This window comes from Sapajus apella, unplaced genomic scaffold (assembly GCF_009761245.1).
Source record: "Sapajus apella isolate SASKATOON/1434 unplaced genomic scaffold, GSC_monkey_1.0 scaffold9, whole genome shotgun sequence".
NCBI lineage: Eukaryota > Metazoa > Chordata > Mammalia > Primates > Cebidae > Sapajus > Sapajus apella.
The window spans coordinates 27,495,376-27,502,107 of NW_022436949.1; the positions used below are offsets into that span (position 1 = coordinate 27,495,376).

Below are 6,732 nucleotides of genomic sequence, written 5' to 3' on the forward strand. Positions count from 1 at the left end.
ATTTTACTGTATATATGTACCACATTTTCTTTTTCCATTTGTCTATTGATAGGCACGTTAACTCCTTAACTTTGCTACTGCTAATAGTGCTACAATAAGCGTGGGAGTGATGTTTCCCTTTAACATATTCATTTCATTTCCTTTGGATAAATACCCAGAAGTTGGATTGCTGAATTGTATGGTAGTTCTATCTGTAATTTTTTTGAGAAATCTCCATACCGATTTCCATAGTGGCTGTACTAATTTGTATTCCCACCAACAGCATACAAGCATTCACTTTCTCTACATCCTTACCAATATCTGTTACTTTTTGTCTTTTTAATACCAGCCATTCAAACTGAAATAAATTCTTTGCAGTTTTAATTTGCAATTTCTTGATAATTAGTGATATTGAATTTTTTTTCATATACCTGCTGACCATTTATATGTCTTCTGACGAATCTCTATTCATGTCCTTTGCCTATTTTTAATAAAATATTTTAGTTTTTTTTTCCACTGTTGGGTTGTTTGAATTTTTTTTATGTATATCCAGATAGTAGTTCCATGTCAGATGAATGGTTTACAAATAATTTCTCCCTTTAAAGAGGTTATAACTCTATGCTGTTTTTTTTTTTTTTTTTTTGGCTGTGCAGAAGCTTTTCAGTTTAATATAGTCTCATTTGTCTATTTTTGTTTCTGTTTTCTGTGTTTTGAGTTCTTGGCCATAAAATATTTGCCTAGACTAGTGTCCTGAAGTGATTTTCTCTAGTTTTCTTCTAGTCATTTTATAGTTTCAGCTCTTAAATCTAAGTCTTTAATCCATCTTCGTAGGGGTTTGGTCAGGATGGTTGGACTTCAAACTATACTACAAGGCTACAGTAATCAAAACAGCATGGTCCTGGTACCAAAACAGAGATATAGACCAATGGAACAGAACAGAGGTCTCGGAGGCAACACAACATATCTACAACCATCTGATCTTTGACAAACCAGACAAAAACAAGCAATGGGGAAAGGATGCCCTGTTCAGTAAATGGTGTTGGGAAAGCTGGCTAGCCATGTGCAGAAAGCAGAAACTGGACCCCTTCCTGACACCTTACACTAAAATTAACTCCAGATGGATTAATGACTTAAACATAAGACCTAACACCATAAAAACACTAGAAGAAAATCTAGGCAAAACCATTCAGGACATAGGTGTAGGCAAGGACTTCATGACCAAAACACCAAAAGCATTGGTAACAAAAGCCAAAATAGACAAATAGGGCCCAATCAAACTCCAAAGCTTCTGCACAGCAAAAGAAACAGTCATTAGAGCGAATTGGCAACCAACAGAATGGGAAAAAATTTTTGCAGTTTACCCATCTGACAAAGGGCTGATATCCAGAGTTTACAAAGAACTAAAACAGATTTACAAGAAAAAAATAAACAAGCCCATTCAAAAGTGGGCAAAGGATATGAACAGACACTTTACAAAAGAAGACATACATGAGGCCAACAAACATATGAAAAAAATGCTCATCATCACTGGTCATCAGAGAAATGCAAATCAAAACTACACTGAGATACCATCTCACACCAGTTAGAATGGTGATCATTAAAAAAGCTGGAGACAACAGATGCTGGAGAGGATGTGGAGAAATAGGAACACTTTTGCACTGTTGGTGGGAGTGTAAATTAGTTCAACCATTGTGGAAGACAGTGTGGCCATTCCTCAAGGACCTAGAAATAGAAATTCCATTTGACCCAGCAATCCCATTACTGCGTATATATCCAAAGGATTACAAATCATTCTACTATAAGGACACATGCACACGAATGTTCATTGCAGCACTGTTTACAATAGCAAAGACCTGGAACCAACCCAAATGCCCATCGACGATAGACTGGATAGGGAAAATGTGGCACATATACACCATGGAATATTATGCAGCCATCAAAAACGATGAGTTTGTGTCCTTTATAGGGACATGGATGAACCTAGAAACCATCATTCTCAGCAAACTGACAGAAGAGCAGAAGATCAAACACCGCATGTTCTCACTCATAGGCGGGTTTGAACAATGAGAACATATGGACACAGGGAGGGGAACACTACACATTGGGGTCAGTTGGGGGGATATAAGGGAGGGACGGTGGGGGGTTGGGAGCTGGGGAGAGATAGCAAGGGGAGTGATGCCAGATGTAGGTGATGGGGAGGAAGGCAGCAAATCACACTGCCACGGGTGTACCTATGCAACAATCTTGCATGTTCTTCACATGTACCCCAAAACCTAAAATGCAATAAAATAAATAAATGGGGGAAAAAAAAGAAATAATACTTAAATAATTTAGTATTAAAAAAAAAAGAAAAGAAAAAATATAGAGAAAAGGACACAAGCCTTCTTGGAAAGCCAGAGGTTTTTGCAAAAGCCTACAGCACCCGGTATTCCTGGGTGTTCTCCCATCCAAGTACTAACCAGGCCCAACCCCACTTAGCTTCCAAGATCAGATGAGATTGGGTGCGTTCAAGGTAGTATGGCTGTAGATTTAGTTAGGGCTGTCTTGAGGTTCTGTAATAAATAAACAGAGTAAGCAGAGTCACTAACAATATTGATGGGCTTAGTGGAAAAATTTTCTAAGGCCAATGTCAGAGCTCCGATCTCAGCTATCAGAGTACTAGTCAATCCAGATTGAGTGAGGGAATTATGTGGTCTTCACCAAACAGCTGCTTTTCCATTTTACCAGATCCCTCAGTAAATAGTGTTAAAGCGTTGTATATGGGGAAATGATCTATTTTTGTAGGCAAAACCACAGGAGTACAAAATGAGAACTGAAGGAGCTTGTCAGCAGAAAGGATATAATCTATATGGCCTGTGTAATCAGAGAGTGCTATTTGCAGGTCCATAGATAATGGCAATACTGCTTCAAATTGCCTTTTACTTAGAGGAATCCTGAGTAAAAAACCTTTTGGTCTTCCAAAAAGTTTGCATCCTTTTCTCTATAATTTTTCTTATAATTTTTCCCACTACCCTTACAGAGCCCCTACATATCGTGAGTTGATTTTTGTATATGGTGAGAAATAGGGGTCTGGTTCCTTTTTTCTACATATGGTTATCCAGTTTTCCTAGCACCATTATTGAAGAAACTGTCCTTTTCGCAACGTATGTTCCTAACAGCTTTGTAAAACATCGGTTGCCTGCAAATATGTAGATTTATTTCTGAGTTCTCTATTCTGTTCCATTAGTCTATGTGGCTACTTTTATACCAATACTATGCTGTTTTCTTTACTATAGCTTTCTAATACATTTTGAAGCCAAGGAAGGTGATGGTTCCAGGTTTGTTCATTTTACTCACTATTGCTTTGGCTGCTCTGGCTCTTTTTTGGTTTTATGTAAATTTTAGAATTGTTTTTTCTATTTCTGTGAAAAATGGCAATGACATTTTTATAAACATTTGATTCTGTAGATTGCTTTGGGCAATATGATTAACAATATTAATTCTTCCAATTCATGAACATGGAATGTCTTCTCATTTGTTAGTGTCCTCTTCAATTTCTTTCATCAGTGTTTTACAGTTTTTCTTATAGAGATCTTTTACCTCCTTGGTAAAATATATTCATAAATACTTTTTGTAGTTATTTTAAATGTAATTGCTTATTTGATTTCCTTTTTGGCTATTTTATTACTAGTGTATACAAATATCACCAGTTTTTGCATATTGATGTTGTGTCCTAAATTTATTCATCAGTTATGACTTTTTTTTTGTCATTCGGTTTTTCTAAATATAAGATCATGTTGTCTGCAAAGAGGGACAATTTGACTTTCTCTTTTTCAATTCGGATGCCTTTTATTTATTTCTCTTGTCTGATTGTTTCGGTGAGGATTCCTGGTACTTTGTTGAATAACAATTGTGGAAGTGGGTATCCTTTTTAAGTTCCAGTTCTAGAGGAAAAGCTTTCAACTTTTCTTTTATCAGTATAATGTTAGCTATAGGTTTGTCATATATGGCCTTTATATGTATAGCTTATTGAGAATTTTATCATGAAGAGATGTTGAATTTTATCAAATGCTTTTGTGTACCTCTATTGAAATGATTATATAGTTTTTTTTTTCATTCTGTTAATGTGAGGTATCACGTTTATTGATTTGAAAATTGCTTTTGCATCCCTGAAAATATGACATCTCCAAAGGAACACTATAGTTCTTCAGCCACAGACTGAAACAAAAAGAAATTCATAAAATTCTAAAAAATATAAATCAAAATGTCAATACCCATGAAGCTCAGTAATATATAAAGGAATTTTGAAAAACAATACAAAGAAATATGAAAAACAAATAATGATATGAATGAGACACATAGGAGACTACAAAACCGCCAAAGACTTGAATTATCTGTATTCCAGAAGGCTAAGATGTAACAGAAGGGCAAGAAAACCTATTTAGTGAAGTAATAGATGAAAAGTTTTCAAATTTAGCAAGAGATTTAGACATCCATAGAGAAGAGCCTCAGAAATGCCTAAAAAGATAAAATGCAAAATGGTCATCTTCAAGGCATATTGTAGTCAAACCATCTAAAGTGAAAGACAGAAAGAAAATTCTAAAAACAGCAAGTAAGTATGCTAATTTCCTATAAAGAAACCCTCATCAGACTAAGAGTGGATTCCAAAGAAGAAAAGTTACATGAGAATGGGATGAGGATGGTCTCCATCTCCTGACCTCATGGTCTGCCAGCCTTGACCTCCCAAAGTACTGGGATTATAGTCATGAGCCACTACACCAAGCCTATTACTGATTTATTATTATTATTATTATTATTATTCAAATGTTAGCTTTGTCTAAAATCAATGTATATATGCCAGATTTTTTTTATTGATATTAGCATAGTATGTGTTTTACTATCCATTCACTTTTAATCTGTCTGTGCTTATATATAAATGGCTTTTTAATATTTATTTTTAAACTTATTTTTCAATTGCTTTATTACAGTATAATTGACATGTGGAAAAGTATTGTTATGTAATGTATACAACTTAATTTGTTTGGGGATAAGTTTACATTCATAAAATTATCAAACTATCATTTTCATGTTATGCCATGAACCTACTCAACTGCTCAAAAAGTTTCCTCCTGTTCCTTTAAAGTCACTTGTTTTCAGAATTTATATACTCGTGTATTGTTTGTGTACACTCTCTCATTCTCTGGCTTTAACTGGTGTGTATAGATCATTCATAATTAATTAATTATTGATATAGTTGCTGTAACACCTGTCATGTCTGTAATGTTGTATATTCTTTTCACTTATCCTTTGTATCTTTTGTTTTCTTCCTCTGTTTTACCACTGCTTTCCATTTTTTATTTGGCACACTATATGATTTCACTTTCTCCTCAGCATATTAATTATACATCTAAAACATTTTTGTGGTAGTTGTACTAGAGCTGACATATATTTGAAATCAATCCAAGTTTACTTTTAAATAACAGTATACAGCTTCATGGGTGGTGCAGTTATTTTAAAACAGACTATTCCCAATTCTCCTCTCTTATTATGTGTAACATTTCTGTCATTCATCTCACTTTCCCACATTAAAAATCACACAGTGCATATTTCAATTATTATTTTGACTAATTATTTCTTCAAAATGAAGGAAAAATCAGTTTCTTAGGCAAACAAAATGGATCTTGAAATAACTAATTTCTAGCAGTACTGCAACAAATGTTGAAAGAGCTTCTTAGGAAGACAAAAGATGATATAGGCCAAAAGCACATATATACATAAGGAAAGGAAATATGTCAGAAAAAATAAACAAATAAAGGCAATTTTAACTTTAGACAAAGCTAACTTTTGAATAATAAGAATTATAAATGATAAAAAAATTACATTACAATCAAGAAGCCACTTATTCAAGGAGATATAACAACCTTAAACATGTATACACCTAACAATAGAGCATTAAATTCCGAAATAATACTAATATTCTTACTAATGTTATCTTTGAGATCAATCAAGAGTAGGAAAACTATTTTCTTTTTCTTTAACTTAAATTTATTTTTTTATATTATACTTTAAGTTCTGAGGTACATGTGCAGATATTGCAGATTTATTACATAGGTATACACATGCCATAATGGTTTGCTGCCTCCAATGATGGTTTCCAGATTCATCCATGTCCCTGCAAAGGACATGAACTCATCCTTTTTTATGGCTGCATAGTATCCCATGGTCTTTGCCACGTTTTCTTGATCCAGTCTATAACTGATAGGCATTTGGGTTTGTTCCAAGTCTGTGCTATTGTAAATAGTGCTGCAATTAACATACATGTGCATGTTTCTTTATAATAGAACAATTTATAATCCTTTTGGGTATATACACAATAATGGGATTGCTGGGTCAAATGGTATTTCTATTTCTAGATCCTTAAGGAATCACCACACTGTCTTCCACGATGGTTGAATTAATTTACAGTCTCACCAACAGTGTAAAAGTGTTCCTATTTCTCCACATCCTCTCCAGTATCTGTTGTCTCCAGATATTTTAATGATCATCATTCTAACTGGCATGAGATGGAATCTCAATGTGGTTATGATTTGCATTTCTCTAATGACCAGTCATGATGAGCATTTTTTCATATGTTTGTTGGCCACATAAATGTCTTCTTTTGAAAAGTGTCTGTTCGTGTCCTTCACCCACTTTTTGATGGTTTTTTTTTTTTTTAATTTCTTTTAGTTCTTTGTAGATTCTGGATATTAGCCCTTTGTCAGATACGTAGCTTGC

General features: G+C 34.1%; 1 pseudogene; it reads right to left on the minus strand.

The window, feature by feature from the left end:
- Positions 1-2,389: 2,389 nt before the first annotated feature.
- LOC116551402 lies at positions 2,390-2,508 on the minus strand (annotated as a pseudogene).
- Between the last annotated feature and the right edge of the window lie 4,224 nt (positions 2,509-6,732).